The sequence below is a fragment of the Ursus maritimus genome, unplaced genomic scaffold (genome assembly GCF_017311325.1).
Source record: "Ursus maritimus isolate PB19 unplaced genomic scaffold, ASM1731132v1 scaffold_2, whole genome shotgun sequence".
Classification (NCBI taxonomy): Eukaryota; Metazoa; Chordata; class Mammalia; order Carnivora; family Ursidae; genus Ursus; species Ursus maritimus.
The window spans coordinates 74598494-74615034 of record NW_024424452.1 but is presented as its reverse complement, the minus strand read 5'-3'; the positions used below and the strand labels follow the sequence as shown (position 1 = coordinate 74615034).

Below are 16541 nucleotides of genomic sequence, written 5' to 3'. Positions count from 1 at the left end.
GGAAATGTATGTCATTGTAATACCAACTTTATTAAAGATTGGTCATTCTCCTATTAACTGAACAGTGAACTCCACAAGTAGTTGAACCTTTGTTAAAGAGGTTTCTTGGTTAAATGCAAGTTTTGCATTTAATGGATAAATGATCTCTAAAAATGGGAAGGAGAAAAATCAAACAAGTGAGTCAAGTGCATTGATCCCATTGAGGAGAATAAAAAGTTGAATTCACTATTTAATAACTTATTTTAGTATATATTTACTGAATACCTCTGATATGTTAATTACCATTTTCAGAGCTAGAAAAACAATAAAAATAAAATAGTCCGATGGTTTGAAAAACATAGTCTAGCCAAAGAGTCAGTCACAGGTGCTTGTGACAAGCTACAAAATCAAACAAAAAAAATCAGTTAATTTTGAGAAATTGAAGGGTTAGGAAAGTTTTCATAGTATGACATTAAAACTGAGTCTAAAATGAGTTCATCAGTTGAACAAATACAGGAGGAAGAGGAAATTCATGGAAGTTTAAAGTGTTATTTTTATTTGAGCATTTCCTAAGTAATGTGGGATGGCTAGAGGTATCTCACATAGGGTTATATATGATATGCTGAGTTTAGTTATTTTGTAGGTAATGGAAATTCATCAGTAGTTCCTAATCAAGGATGTAATAAGTCTGTGTTTCGAAAGTAAGGTTAATAAGCAAATAGAAGATTAGTTAGACGTGAGGGAACCATTTAGAAGGCAGCTCTACTTGCTGAAGTTGGTTCCATTTCACTAATAGACATTGTTTCTTTTGCCCTCAAGACTTTGCACTTTCTATTCCCTCTGTACTTTCTGTGCCCTGACATCCCCTCTATGGTGAGTTCCGCCCAGCACTTCCCCAGGTGGTGAAAATTCATTGCCCACTAGACTATAAAACCAGTGAGGGTGGGGACTGGGCCAATCTCATTCACAGTCAAATTCCTATAGCCTGGCCCTTAAAAAGTTCTCAATATATGCTTGTTGAATGGATGAATGAATTCAGAAGTGTTTAAGAGAGAGAATCACCATGATTCAGTGATCAATTACCTGTGAGACATGTGAAAGTAGAAGGAATCAAAAGCGATTCCGTTAACTGAGAAAAATCATTCAGATGAGAGAATTCTTGAAGAAGAAAATACATATTTTGTTTGAGGCATGAGGACAACTAGGAATAGAGCAGAAAGAAGGTGAGAACAAAGAGAAATTTAGGAGTAAATCAAAGGAAGTGCATGTAATAACTGGTGGCAGCACCTAGGAAATCTTTTCTCAAAGGATCCATGATTTAGGAACCAGGATGGATTGAATGACTAACTTGACTAACTTGAAGTGCTAGGGGGTGGCCTGAGCAGGCAATTTTACCCTGAATTGAATTTTTCACCTAATACTCACCAAAAGGAATTTGTGTTTCTTTGGGAAAAGAGTCTAAGACACAAAGTCTAATGGACCTGGAAGGGACAGGGTGGAGCCTACCAAAAAAGAATCCCAAATTCCAAATGGAACAAAACTGGCCTCTATAATCATTATGTGTAATTGTAAATGGCCTGTCCATATTCAGCTAGAATTCTGGGGTTTTCATGATAGAGTGTGAAGCTAGATTGACAATATGATGAACAAGATGATTTCCTCTGAAATATTCTTAAAATTCCATTTTAGAGAGAAAGAGAATTTGACACCATAGACTATTTCATCCTGTGTGTAGTAGCAATGGAAAGAACCAGCTGCAAAAATGTGAAGTCTTTCTAGTAGACAAGATCCAACACTAAAAACCAGAAAAGTTAATTCCAAAATCTCAGATGACATAAATCTGCTATCTCAATTTAATAAATACACAGTATAAAGTTGTTTACTTTTTAAATTTTAAATTTAAATTTTGAACACTTAACATGATTCAGCCCTTTGGTAGGCTTTGGAAAGAAATTATGAGCAGTAGTATCTTCCTTTTTGAATATAAAAGAATTGTCCTAGTCACTTGGTTTGTGTCCCCTTAGAATTCATATGTTGAAGTCCCAGCCCCCAGGATGTCTGTATTTGGAGATGGGGCCTGTAGGAAAGTGATTAGGTTAAGTGAGGTCATAGGGTGGGGCCCTGATCTGCTGATATTGGTCTCCTTATAAGAACAGATGCCAGAGGAACTTTCCAGAATGCCGGTGAGATGTGGAGGAGCAGCTGCTACCCGAGGTGTGCCCAGCAATGCGCTCCTTCCCGCTCCCCCACACGGGCCTTGGCCTCCCACCAGCTGTAGAAAATGGTGAAAGAAACCACTTACTATGATGTTCAAGGGGTCAAACCCAATGCCACACAGGAGGAACTGAAAAAGGCCTACAGGAAACTGGCCTTGAAGTACCACCCTGATTTAAGAATCCAAGTGAAGGAAAGAAGTTTAAACTGATTTATCAAGCCTACGAAGTGCTCTCTGACGCAAAGAAAAGGGAATCATATGACAAAGGAGGAGAACAGGCAATTAAAGAAGGTGGAACTGGTGGTGGTTTTCACTCCCCCCATGGACATCTTTGATATGTTTTTTGGAGGAGGAAGAAGGATGCAGAAAGGAGAGGTAAAAATGTTGTGCATCAGCTCTCAGTAACCTTAGAAGATTTATATAATGGTGCAATAAGAAAACTAGCTCTGCAAAAGAATGGAATTTGCGATAAACGTGAAGGGCCAGGTGGTAATAAAGGAGCAGTCAAATATTATCTCAATTGCTGAGGTACTGGAATGCAAATAAGAATTCATCAGATAGGACCTAGAATGGTTCAGTAAATTCAGTCTGTGTACAGGGAGTGCCAGAGCCATGGGGAACAGATCAGTCCTAAAGACAGATGTAAAGGCTACAGTGAAAGGAAGATAGTTCAAGAGAAGAGTCTGAAAGTTCATATTGACAAAAGCATGAAAGATGGTCAGAAGATAACATTCCATGATGAAGGAAACCAAGAACCAGGACTGGAACCAGGAGATATTATCATTGTTTTAGATCAGAAGAACCATGCTGTTTTTACTCAGCAAGGAGATCTTTTCATCCAGTTGAAATTGTCAAGCATGGAGATATCAAACCACCTGGGTGGCTCAGTCATTAAGCGTCTGTCTTCGGCTGAGGGCATGATCCCAGAGTCCTGAGATCAAGCCCCGCATTGGGCTCCCTGCTCCACTGGGAGCCTGCTTCTTCCTCTCCCACTCCCCCTGCTTGTGTTCCCTCTTTCGCTGGCTGTCTCTCTCTCTGTCAAATAAAAAAAAAAAATCTTTAAAAAAAGCATGGAGATATTGGAGATATCAAGCGTGTGCTAAATGAAGGCAGGCCAATTTATTGTAGACTATAGAAGAAGGGTCGCCTCATCATCAAATGTAAGGTAAATTTTGCAAAGAATGGTTTTCTGTCTCCTGATAAACTCTCTTGCAGGGAAAACTCCTACCTGAGAGGAAGGAAGTAGAAGAGACTGATGAAATGGACCAGGTAGAACTGGTGGACTTTGATCCAAATCAGGAAAGACAGAGCCATTACAGTGGGGAAGCCTATGAGGGTGATGAACATCATCCCAGGGGGGGTGTTCAGTGTCACACCTCTTAACGGGGCCAGTGAATAACACTGCCAGTATCTTACAAGGACTATAATCATAGCTCACTCTTGCTATTGTTTTTGTTTTAATATTCAACTATAGTAGTATTTTAAAACTTAAATGAAGAATAAACTCAAAAAAAAAAAAAAAACAGATGCCAGAGAACTCCTTGTCTTTCTCTCTTTCCACATGAATGGAAAGGCCATATGAAGGTTCAGTGAGAGGTCATTATTTACAAGCCAGGAAGAGTCCTCACTAGGAACCAATCCTACCTGACAGTGATCTGGGACTCCTATCCTCTAGAACTGTGAGAAAATAAATGTCTGTTGTTTAAGTCACCCAGCTTGTGGCATTTTGTTATGGATGTCCAAGCAGCCTAACACAGCTTGTAAGTCATAGAATTAGCACATACGCTCAAGTCCTCTGTCCAAATTTCAAGCACATGAAATAGAAAAAGACAACAAATGATAAAATGTTCGACTAAATATAATCAAATGCAAGGAAGAGGATAATATTCTCCAATCTTTCATAGAAGATTGAAGAACTGGTACAACTTTGACTAGGTAGTCAAAAGATGGTTGGGGGGGATGGTGGAGAAAATATTTTAGAAATAGCAGAAACAAGCCTGGATAATTGGGCAGAAGGCTCTTTATTTCATGGGAGAACTGGGATCTGAGGTTGAGATTAATGCAGTAAGTAAGGCTATAGTTGTGGTTAGAGACGACAGGCAGAGCCTAGGGAGGGTGCAGCAGGAGAAGCACATCACAACCGAGCTCAACTCCACCCTTGACGCAGAAGTGGAGATTGGGTTATGCCTGGCAGGACAGAGCACCTTCACCCCAAAAGCCAGGGGCAGGCTGATGCCTAACTGCCCCTAATTCAAGGAACTCCTCGGGGATAGGAGTTTTACAAGAGTGTACCTCACGAAAAGAAGGGTGGTAGCCTCCAAAAAGCAGTAGCCAGTGTCCAGAGTCAGGAAACTCTTTAAGTATAGGAAAAAAGGGGGCCAGAGAGAGACCCAGAGTCTACAACAGGAATGGGTGCCAAAGGGTATGAAAATGTCCCCAGAATTTGTTTAGATCAGCTATGGCGAGGCCTACAGAATGATGACTGCCAAGGAAGAGACAGTTTATTATCTACAAATTCTCAGGAGGAAGGGACACTCCATGGCTTGCCAGGCCACACGAGGAAGCATTTGGGTCAGTCAGGAGGCAGAAGGAGAAAAGGGAAAATTATGGACCAGAGCCTTTAATTTGGGTTTTTGAGGGAAGCAATGACTGAGGCAGAGTAAGTACACTGTGTAAGTTTAGTATTGGATAGTCTGGATAATTTCTGTGGACTCGGGGCTATAGAGGTGGTCCCTGGTTGTCTGGTACCTGCCCCTGGGGTGAATTGGAGGTATGGGCTCTGATTGGTTGGTTTGCATATCATAGGTGTGCTCACAGGTAAGATGTTTGCTATCTCTATGGAACTAGATAACCGTGGGAGGGCCGTCCCTCCCTCCCTGGGTCCCCAAGCTGCCCAAGATGTCAAATATAGAAAATAGAAAATATGATTAATATACAAAACACTATTTAAAATATGTAGGATGAAAGAATAAAATGAAAGATAATAAGGAGTTGAGAGATCTTGAAACACTTAATTTAGCCACTTGAATTCAGATATGCAGATACATGATAGATAGATAGATAGATAGATAGATAGATAGATAGATAGATAGATGATAGATAGATAGACTGACAGCCTTTTTTTTTCTTTTTTGTCTTAGAAGGGCCATAACATTAAGAAGCTGAGTCTGAGGAGACACCCTAGGTAGTTAAGTAATATAGAAATAGATTCTAATAATAGCACTTTTAGAAATTTATGAAATCATCCATGCCTAAGTATGTTATGTTGCATATGATGCTTTACCAAATCATCCCCTTGTGGGGTGAAACAATTAATGCACCTCCAAATTTACAGTTATTATATTGAGCTATCAGCTTACTTACCTTTCAGTCTCTGACCCAGTAACTTTCAATTCTGAAGATACATTTACAACAGACATGATTTTAAACCACATTCTGTTAACAAGCTCTGTTTTAAATGAGTTTCTTTGTATAAGTAATGCTATTTTGTGCTTGATTTGCTCAAAAGCTATGTAAAATCCCTTGAACCTCAAATGTATCACTATGTCTTAATGCCACTCTCACTTGTAAAGGAGCAGAAATATTTCATTTTTCTTTGCTGTTTGCTCCCCCAGAGCAAGCTAATTGTGCTTTTTTAAAGCAAAGTGACAATTTTTGATACAGGTTTATTTAATTAAAAAAAAAACAACTTAGAACAATCAAACATGAGCGTTAACAAGAAACATATGTGAGGCTCCAAGTATTCTGAAAATGAATGCAAAGCAACGTTCCAATCAACATGAGGTCAGGTTTCCTGGCCTGTTTCTGCACATGCAAAATCGGAGAGCGTGAGAGGTTGAGCGTAGGTGTGTGACCGTTCGTGACTGTGAGTGCATCTGTACATGTTGTGAAAGACCCATTTCTGCTGCAGCTCCCAGCAGCCTCGAGAAGCAATCTTCTACATGAAGCAGGACACACTCCAGGATATTAACACTCTACCATTTCCAAGAGCCTCTGTTCACACCAGCTCCAGAGTAAACACCATGAAAGAAGGAGCCTCAAGCTGCTAAAAAGCACACAAAGCAACAAGGAGAAACAGTTCCAAATCTCATAAAAATGGAAAATGTTTCAAGAACAACTGCCCGTTTGTTCCAAGAGTGCCCACAGAGCAGGAGGGTAAATAAAACTCAGTACCTGTTAGATTTATAGGCAAATAACCATTATCTACTATGTGTAGATGAGTGAATGATAATTTTATGCAAACCACAATAAGTAAATTCAAACAGTATGAACTAAGCCTGCACAGCAAGAGCAGGAAGTTCAAGGAAAGAAAAATAAGGAAAGGGTGTTTTCTGTGTGGTGTATCACCAACCTGGGAAATCCATTATAGAGCCAAAAACTGGAACAGGATTTTATAAAAGCACTGGCTTAAAATAGAGCTATAAGTCCCTTAGGACTTGTATGGTGACTCCATACCTTAAGTAAAACTCTGCTCCCCACCATCTAATTACTGATTGGCTTTACATAGAGGATTATGGAGAATTAGTAAATTGGACTTTTTATATGACAGAGTATATGGTATAAATTCCCTGGGAGCTTCATGGTGCATTCAGTTTTTTGAATGAATCCGTGTCAAGTATCATCAATAGCCAAACACCCTAACCAACAAAGCTTAGAATTTTATGGACTTTTGTCTGAGAGCTGCATAATTTTCTAATCAAAATAGTGCCTTTATAAGATTTTTCAAAAGCAGAACATTCAACTTTGGCGGAGTTTAAAATCTCTTTAAGTACTGTGAATTTTAAATTTATAAGTGAAATCAAGATTTTTCAGATTCAGATTATATTGACTCCCTTATCATATGTGGTTTCCTGGGTAGTAGTAGAAGGTAAAAAAGACGACTTTCAAAGGATTATACAAAATACTATAAATGGATTCATTAAAATAAGGGTACCACTTAACTTCTAACAAACCATATTTTAATGAGGCGTGTGTCAAAGAATCTAACATTTGTAGATTCCATTTGAAAAGCATGTGAGCATAAAAACATAGAGGAAAATGTTCTTAGAGCAAGATGAGTGTTGGTTTTGGTAAAGCTAATTTTGTTTAAATTTGTTTAAAAGCTCTAATGACATCACATTATGGGGTAGAACCATAACATATTAAATGAGCTTGTAGAGGCTTGAAGTCAGAAATAACTGGGTTTAAATTGAGGCTCTGGAGGGAATGAGGGAGAATTAGAGAAAGGAAGGAAGGGAAGAAGGTTGGGAAGAGGAGAAGGAAGCAGGGAAGAAGGAAGGAAAGAGCACGCATTAGGCAGTTTCTCAGTACCTGGCATTATCAGGGTGCTTTACATATATATTTATCTTCTGCTGTTAACCGCGTGATCTTGGGCAAGTAAATTTACCTCCTTGGGCCTCAGATTCCTTATCTATAAAAAGAGCATCTGTCATAAATTCTAGAAAGATGGTCGTGGCAACATAATTTGGGGGGGGGTCCTTCCAGCTCACATTAAAAAGACAGCATCTGGATAGCAATAAACAAAATCCAACAAAACTGGGTAACTAGGTACAACACAAGCCTCAAAATACAAGCAAGTAGAAACAAACTACCAATAGCCACTAGATTTGTGTGCCATTGGCATCTGTGTGGGGAAAAAGTAGGGGGAAGTAGCAAGTCATTCGATGATAATCAGAATAAAAGAACCAAAAAAACACCCAACAGATACCTCAAAAGTACAACAGGTCAACTTGAGGAGAGTGGCAGAAATTCAGAAAGGTATCATTTACTCCAGCAACGTGTGAGTATAAAGAGCCTGCTGTAAGTTCTATAAAGGTGAAGCAGGGGCGCCTGCGTGGCTTGGTCAGTTGAGCATCCGCCTTCGGCTCGGGTCCTAATTCCAGGGTTCTGGAATCGAACCCCACATTGGGCTCCCAGCTCAGTGGGGAGTCTGCTTCTCCCTCTCCCTCTGCCTGTCTACCTGCTTGTGCTCTCTTTCTCTCAAATAAATAAATGCAATCTTTAAAAAAAAAGGGTGAAGCAATTTACTGTCTGGAAACTCTCAAACCTGGCTCATCAGAGCACAGGGCTCCGCACTGAGGAGAAATTACTGGGACTGGAAGCGTTTAACTAGAAAGAGACACGAGAGATAAAGGAAAGAAGGTACAGATAAAAGTGGGGAAGGCAAACAGCTAGGAAATCTCAGAAAGCAAAGTGCAGTATTGTTTTTAACACTGATGCTAACTGCAGAACAGGGAGGTCTATGAAGTTAGAAACACTACTACTCTCTAAACATTCGGGAAAACTAATTTCAAAGAAAATTAATTAAAATAAACGTATCAAGGTCAAATCCTAAACAATCACACTAGGAAGACATGAAAAAGAGAGACGTCAAAACTGCAACTTATTATTTCAAAAGAAACCCAACTATATAATGACATAAAACCTGAAATAACACAAATCAAAATTAGAAAAGTCAGAAAGAAGCTGATATAATTCAAAAAGAGAATTAGAAATTTAAAATCCTTTACAAATGTAACCTATTCTAGAACATAAGTTATAAATGTGAGAAATAATGTATTAATAACAGAAAATCAAAAGAGGAGAACATTAAATTACAAGATGAAGAAAGAGATAAAAAAGAATTTAAGAAAAAATGACAAATATTTAAGATAGGCAAAGAAGAGATGAGTCCCTGAAATGAAAACCCAAGCAAGAGAACAAAACAAAGTTTAAAACTGTAATTCAAGACAATGTTCCTGATATTTTTTAAAAAGAATGTAAAACTACAAGTTGAAAGAGCACACCATAGAACTGACTCTACCATACAGGATATCCAACATCAAAACATATTTGAGTAAAATTATTGAACTTTGTAAAAAAGAAAAAAAAATCTTTGGCCTTGTAGGCAAAAAAAAAAAAAAAGTGACTATAAAGGAAGGAAAATCAGATTAACACATTTTCACAACCCTTCATGCTAGAAGAAAGTAGGGCAACATATTGAAGAAATTGAAGGAAAGAAAATGTGAGCCAAGGATTTTATACCCGGTAATACTGAACTTCAAGTAAAAAGCACAGACAACTGTTATCAACAGGCAAAGCCTCAAGAAATGTTGTTCCCATGAGTACTTCCTAAGAAATATACTGGAGAATAAGTTTCAGACGATCAAAATGACTATAGAGACATTGAACAAACACGGTAGCATCGAGCCCCGGTGGGTCCTGACATCAGGAGGAAGTGAGCACCAGGTGCTGTGCTCCCTGAGTAAACAGCGCAACCCCATTTATTATCTTGCCAAAGAAGTCAAACAGTCTGATCAAGCCTCTGGATTTAGCTGCCAATTAGCACAAAGTACGTATTATCAGGAGAAAGATAATAAACCCCATTATAAGTATGCACCCAGAACGTGGAAAATCTACAGGTAAAATTCTGCGGACTCTGCAATAGGTATAATGTAAGGAAAAGACGGGGATAGAATAGAAATCTGTAAATTAATAGAGATTTAAGAGACATACCCAGTTTTTAAGAACGGGCAAAATCGGACTATAGTGTCTAGGGATACACAAGCAAGAATGTGACTGCGTCACAGTTAGGCTAACGATGACTTTTGGAGGCAAGAAAGGGGCTGATGTTGGGAGGAGCTTCTGGGGGGGCTGGAAAAGTTCTACATCTCCATCTGATTACAGGGGCGTTTGCCATAGAGTAATTCACTAAGCTTTGCCTCTGACTTGTGTGGTTGTCTATATCTGTGTTACTTTATAATAAAAAGGTAAAGATAAAACAGGAAAATTTTACAAAAATAATCTGGGTTCTGCTCACTTGTACTATCTCTATTTCCTCATCTGTAAAATATACTTTTCCCTCTTATAATTTTGTTTCTGTTGGTATCTAGCCCATAGTATGCCCTCAATAAATAGTCATTCCCCTGGGGTGCCTAGGTGGCTCTGTCGGTTAAACGTCAGGATCCTGGGATCCAGCCCTGCATGGAGCCCCACATGAAGCCCTGCAGCAGGCTCCCTGCTCGACGGGGAGCCTACATCTCCCTCTCCTTCTGCTCCCCCCCCCAATCTCTTTCTCAAATAAATAAAAATCTTTAAAAATCTTTAACAAAAAATAAAATACTCATCCCTCTTTTCTCCATATGACTACACAGTTTTTTATGCAATAAAACAAATTTGTCTTTCAGCCAGGAAAAAAAAATAGAACAGAAATCAATAGAACAGAAACAAAATAAATGCATACTAAGACAATCACCCAAACTTCCTCTTCTTGCCTACTGTCTTCATGAGGGAATAGTATTATTTATGAGAAAAAAATGCAGAACCCCCAATTTCTATATAGTCTTCACCCTAATGGCCTACGTGCAAGAAATTAAATGCAGAGACTACTACTTTATGACAAAGTACCAGTTAAGTTCTAATTTATTTGGTGATTTCTCTCCTTGTCTATAAGTAGTCATTCAATACTCATTTACTGAGCGCTTCCTATGGCCTGTTTAGGTTTTTTTTTCCTTTCCTCTGAGTAAACTGACCAGAAAAATGAAAAAGTAGAGTAAGTGTTCCTTAGGTGATATTTGACTTTCTAGTTCAAATTTTCATATTTGTTCCATTTTAATGATATTATAAACTTAAATGTATAAGCAGCAGAATAACCTTAGAATCAATCCTGGCCCCAAATCTCAAGGTCTATAAGCAAAAGGTATTCTGGTAGCCATGAACATATTTTAATAAAATAAAAACAATCTTGCTAAAAATGTTTAAGTTGTTCATGTTTCCTTAGTTCAGATGGAGGAATATCCATCAGCATATCTGCTTGGTTACAGTGCAGATTATTTTGTAGAGTTCAGTGAGGATAAGACAGAGCAGGGACTATACTCAGGGCCCCTCAACCCTGACTACAAAACCAAGTATTCTTTGGCTGCCTTCACAAAGAAAACAACAGCAGCAACAACCTAAAACCCTGTGTCCTTGAGTAGCATATCTTGCAGAAATGCTTACTGAAAGGAGGATGCTTACTACAGAGATTGGCGAAGACCGGACCAAACCAGTCTGCTCCAAGGTGGACCCCAGTACTGAACTTTCACAGACCTTTTCCCTCATTATAATACTAAATATCATATCCAAAGCCCAAGGGCCTGGTTCAGTATCAGGGGACTGGTTCCGTATCAAGGAAGTGATTGAAAGAGAAATATACATCACCAAGCCAGAGGAGAACAATTTAGAGATGTGGGCAAGAAGCATTTTTCTTTACTTTGTTTTTAGTTAGTTTTGTTTTTGTAGTGGCATATTAGCACCTTTTATTCAGAGAATGTTGGCACCCTCAGCTGACTCATTTGGAAAGAAAAAGTTCACATGCTAATGGGGGGGAAACGCAGGAAGAAGATTGATTTGAGAAAAATAGTTTACAACTTGTCGAGTTTGGAATAGGAGCATCTGATTTTTCACCTCTCCCTCTTTGAAAGAAACAAATCGGGCAAGGTGGACAAGGTGTCGAAGGGTGAGCTAACATGAAATGAGTTTTAAATCTGTTTGTCACTAATACACACAGGAAAGAATTTGATTTCATTGCAACCATTCCTTGGGGTTATTGATATAAATCTACTCTCTCCCCTGATACAGCAAAGACTACACTGAAGAGAGACGGATTTGGTAGGAAATGCCCCAAATCGGATACAATTCTGTTTCTAATGTGCAGTGACTTTTATGACACATGTGCTGTCTACGCATAAAAAGAAAGAAAAAAAGGAAAGAAGGGAGAAAAAAATGGAAGGAAGAGGTGGGTGGGAAGAGAAGGGAAAGGAAATGAAAGAAAAGAAAAATTAAAGTTCAAAGATTTAAAGTCAAATAACATGTGATTTAATTTTAGCCCCTACTTGTGGAATTATGTCACCCATTAGAACATAATATATTTCAACCCTACAAGCACAAATTCATTTCACACCCAACTTCAAAGTTATTATTGCTTGATGGTTGTTGCTAGGAACTGATTTGGAATGAACGGACAGTTATGGTTCTGTTCTTAATGACCTGGAGGGTATGGTACACTTAAATTCCTAAGGAGGTGAAGAAGAGAGCACTCCTTGGTGACCTGATAGCTTTCAACTCATTTCAACAGAGGTGTTTGGTAGTAGTTGTCATATGCTCTCCAGCTCTAAAAATTTTCTAATTCTGCTGCTAAGACTTCAGAGGAAACATCTGGTTGCTCATATAGCCTTGCCTGGATTTGCCCCGTCTGGACTACTACCGTTAGCTCTGAATTGTGCCTGGAACACATAACATGTATCAAACGAACATGTACTGAATGAGAGATTGGATTCACTGAATATCTATCTCCAACTCAAATGAAATTTCTATCATTGTGAGAGATTATGAACCGAAGCAATAAATTGAAAAGAAATAGTGTGTCGTCTTCCCACAAGAACAAAATTAGTAGGTAAGACAGTTTAAAATAACAGGATCCATAAGAAAAGAAAAACTTGACATGGGATATAGGTGTGTGGGAAACATGACTGAGACCCCAACTACCTGCTCTTTGATTGCCTATTCATAGACTTTGAACTCCATTAAGGTAGGTCTGTATTTCACTCTCTTTATAGCCTGAATTCTTAGATGAATGTCTTGTGTGGCATAGGCCTTAAATATCTAATGATTCCACGGTCATCTTGATTTCTACAGAGATACACTAGCTTTACCATAGAATGTGTTACTTTGAATTTCATTTATTCACCTTGTGTGTATCCCTACTGGATTTTGATATAGTTCTTCAAATCAGGAACTATGTCTATTCACTTTTTGCATACTCAAGTCTAAAGCAATGCCTACTCATAAATTCTGTTTAAATTAATAAATACAACTAATCTGGATGAATAAATTTAGGACTTCCACCTCCCTCACCATGCCATGTGCACCTCTCTAAAAGCATAACAATAGCTATACTTGCTTGCAGAGAACTTCCAACTGAACATGAATGTATATATTTGCATATACAAATTCACAAACTCAGGGGTTTTGTGTGTGAATGAATGTGTATGGATACATGTATGACTAAATATGCATATCTTCCACTTATACTGTATTGAGTATTCATTTGACTGCTTGTCTTTAAGAACCACCAGGTTGACACACAACACAAGTATTTTCTCAAAGTATGGTTCAGGCTGTAAGAGATGTTGAGGAAGAAGAAAAGCACAGAGATTCATTATTTATTGTCCTAGTGGGTCACCTACCTCCTTGTCCTGACCCTTGGAGCAACCCAATGATGTCATAGTTGTTGTCTGATGTCATACTGGGTGAAAACAGAGATTACCACTATCAAGAAAAGGATGTATTTTAAGGGGTCCTTTTAACTGAAATCTCCTTTGCTTTAAGATGTGTATCGTGAGCTCAAGTTAATTTGAAAAGTGAGAAAATGACTGCATTAATAGCCAGTGGATGTGGATTCTTTGGACCACAATGGCCATTTGATGATATTCCAAAGGCAGTCGCAAGGTAAGAAATGATTTTCTATAGATTCTTGAAGGATATCAAGAAATTTTAAAACAATATATTTGGAAAATAAAAACGTAATTCTTACACCTCTGTTCTATGTTGCTGTGTGGTAAAGTATAGAACAATTAATATTGCCAAAAGCAATAAATTTCAACATGACTTTGCTATATTCAAACAGTTCTGTGGCTCCCCATGCCTGCAGAAAATATCTAAATAATATATTCTCTTATGCCAGACTTACCATAATCTTTCCCTGCTGGCTTTTCCAAAGTTATTTTTACTGCTCTTACTCAAACCCAATTCTCTAAACATCTCAAACGACTTGCAGTTACTTAAACATACCGTGATGTTTCAAGATTTTGTGTCTTTTTATGTACTATTATCTTTTCCTAGAATATCCCTACTACGCTCTCTGCTAAGAAAATTTTTATTCATCCTTTGTGAGCCCTACCCTGAACTCTACCCACCAGGATAAGTAGATTACTGCCTCCTATATGTCCACATTCTACCTGTCTCGTGCTGCCATCATGACGCGGATTAATATGTTCAGTTACCATTTATTAGCTATAACTATGTGCCAAGCACTGTGATTAGAAATGTAATTGGAAACCCATGATGTTATACCTTTTTAATCACTCTTATCAGAAAAGATAGAAGCATAAACAAATGATGTCCATAATGTACAGTAAATGCAGCAGGAGAACAGAGAAGGCACTTTACTAAGTCTGGAGTTCAGAAAAAGCTTCCAAGAGAAAGTTTTGCTTATAGAGCAAACTGTGGTATTAACAAGCAGGCTTAACAAAGCAGTGCAGCCTGACGATTAATAGGTGCAAATCCCTCCAGGATCCATCCTTGGAATGTTGATGTATCACTGGGGTTATTTGTATTTAACTGGTCTGTCATAGAGAGGTTTATGTATCTTTGTATTCCTCTTCCTCTGTGTTAAATTATAAGACCTAGAAGTAACAATCACTTTTCTCTATACTTTTAAACTCCTCACTGCAGCTAGTACAGTATTCAAAATGCAGTTGAACAAATCTAAGGGTGAAGTTGAAATCATATTGATTTTCACATAACTTTACAGTCTATAAGACTTTCACAAATATTAATTTATTTCTACTCACCCCAATCTTTTATATTTTGGGTATTTATCCCAATTTTTCTAGATTAAGAAGACACAGCTTAAGTGATTTCTTTAGAGTCACATGATTAATATATGGTTTTTAAAAACATAGTTTACCTAATAACAATTACTAGCATTTATGTCATAATCACCCCGATATAAATTTATCTATGCTACCTCATTTAACATTACAATAACTCTAAGACATATAAACTACTATCATTCTTATTTTAATGGATGAAAAAATTGAGACTTATAATGTTTAGCTTGCCCAAGGTCGAAGAGTAAATAAATGGTGGATCAGATACTCTACACCCAGTTCTGACTCCAGAATTCAGTGTCTTAACCATCACAGCAAGTTCCATACGCTGAATGGGATTGGTTTCTTCATTCAAAAAATTTATAATCAATCTGGGAGGGGGTTGGAATAAGAGGGAAATGTTAAATTAATACATGTAAAAGTATTTAAAAACATCTGAAATCTCTTTATCTTTGGAATTATGTGATTTAATTATGTTACATCTAAATATGAATTTCTCATTTCCTTGTTTGTTACACCTTTTAAAACAACCAAACTGAGAAATAATTCATATACAATAAAATGAAGGCATTTTAAGTACACAGTTTGATGAATTTTGACAAGTGTGTTCACACTTGTCACCCCAAATTATTCCCATCCTGACTACAGTCTGTGTGTCCCCTATGCCTGACAGAAGCAACCACTTGTCTGCCTCCTGTCATAATAGCTTTTTTGGGGTTTTTTTGTATTCAAGAATTTCTTTTACATGGAATCAAACCATATGTTTCATTTATCATAATATTTTTAGATCTATTCACATTGCTATATATATATCAGCAGTTTGGTTTTTTAATGCTGAGTAGTATCCGTTGTGTGGATATCCCACCATTTGTATCAAATGACATATTAATGGACATTTGGGTTGTTCCCAATTTTGTATTATTATGCAAGCAGCTGTGAACATTTGTAGACATTAATTTTTGTAGAAATATGTTTTCATTTCTCTTGGGTAAATATCTAGATGTGGAATTACTGAGTCATGTGATAAATGTATGCATAGCTGTTGGAGAAACTGACAAATTGTTTTCCAAAATGGTTATGCCATTTTGCATTCTCACAAGCAATGTAGAACTCTAGTTGCTCCATATTCTTGTCAACATTTGGTATTGTCTGATGTTTTAATATTAACCATTATAGTAGGTGTTTTGGTAGGCAAAATAATACTCTCCCCTTCTCCCCCTGTCAAATGCCCACACCTGAATCCCTGGAACCTGTAAATATATTATGTATACACAAAAAGGGACTTAACAGATATGACTAAAGTTAAGGACTTATCTTAACATAGACAGAATATCCTGGATTATCCAGGTGGGCCCACATGAACCCTTAAAATTTCTTTGGAAAACCTTTCCTGGCAGTGGTCTTAGAAAGGGTGATGATGGAAGGAAGACCACCAAAATGGCGGTATGAGAAGGACTTGACTGCCATTGCTGGCTTTAAAGATAGAGAACAGAGGCTGTCAGTAAAGGAATGTGGATGGCCTCTAGAAGTTGAAAAAGACAAGGACACTGATTCTCCTCTAGAGCCTCTAGAAAGTAATAAAGCCTTGCTGACAACCATGAAAATATATAGTTACGAATATATATGTGCCCAACGTGAAAGCACCTAAATATAGAAAACAAGCAAATATTGCCACAACTGGAAAGAGAAATAGACAGCAATACAATAACAGCAGGAAA

The 16541-nt window shown here is 37.7% G+C and overlaps 1 pseudogene; it reads left to right on the top strand.

Annotated features, from left to right (window-relative positions):
- The first annotated feature begins 2035 nt into the window (after nucleotides 1–2035).
- LOC103667781 lies at nucleotides 2036–4080 on the top strand (annotated as a pseudogene).
- Nucleotides 4081–16541: the final 12461 nt, after the last annotated feature.